At 42.3% G+C, this 749-nt stretch overlaps 1 non-coding gene across 1 annotated transcript; it reads right to left on the reverse strand.

The window, feature by feature from the left end:
- Window positions 1-346: 346 nt before the first annotated feature.
- Window positions 347-419, reverse strand: TRNAY-AUA (transfer RNA tyrosine (anticodon AUA)). The gene has a single exon. It is a non-coding gene; the product is annotated as a tRNA-Tyr (tRNA).
- Between the last annotated feature and the right edge of the window lie 330 nt (window positions 420-749).

The raw sequence follows: 749 nt of genomic DNA on the forward strand, positions 1-749 counted from the left end.
ACAAAATATTGTGTACATAGTCACATGGGCTTTATTCCCAGTAATCAAAAACTGGAAACAAACAAAATAGCAAACAAAAGGTGAACAGCTAAGCAAATGTGGTATATTCATACAATGGAATTCTACCCTGCAATAACAATAGTGAATGAACCATTGACCACAAAATAAAATGAATGAATTTCAAAAGCATATGCTATGTGAAGGACACATACACACACACAGAAGTCGCTCAGTCATGCCCGACTCTTTGCAGCCCCATGGACTGTAGCCCACCAGGCTCCTCGGTCCATGGGATTTTCCAGGCATGAATACTGGAGTGGGTTGCCATTTCCTTCTCCAGGGGAATCTTCCTGAGCCAGGGATCGAACCTGGGTCTCCCGCATTATAGGCAGACACTTTACCATCTGAGCTACCAGGGAAGTCCATCAAAAACACAGAAGAGTAGTAGTAAGTTTCAAAAGGATGTCAGTTGAGATCTTTTATAGATGAAATCTACTTCCTAGAAGTCAACTCGCCAATTATATGCACAGCTGGAGACAAGAGGCTGCAAAAAGGTCCAACTGGAAAATATCTCGGGTACCCAATTAGATCCAGTTATTATGCGTCTGTGGATTTAAAATGATCATCATCCACGGTGGAATAGATGTGTTCTTCGTTGCTTAGAAAATCCACAGCTAGTCTGATTGAGGCTACGGACATGTGTTGGAGTTGGTTCTTGAGATCCTGAAATGTGAAGGAAGTCAGGCGTA

The sequence above is a fragment of the Bos indicus genome, chromosome 17 (genome assembly GCF_029378745.1).
Source record: "Bos indicus isolate NIAB-ARS_2022 breed Sahiwal x Tharparkar chromosome 17, NIAB-ARS_B.indTharparkar_mat_pri_1.0, whole genome shotgun sequence".
Lineage (NCBI taxonomy): Eukaryota > Metazoa > Chordata > Mammalia > Artiodactyla > Bovidae > Bos > Bos indicus.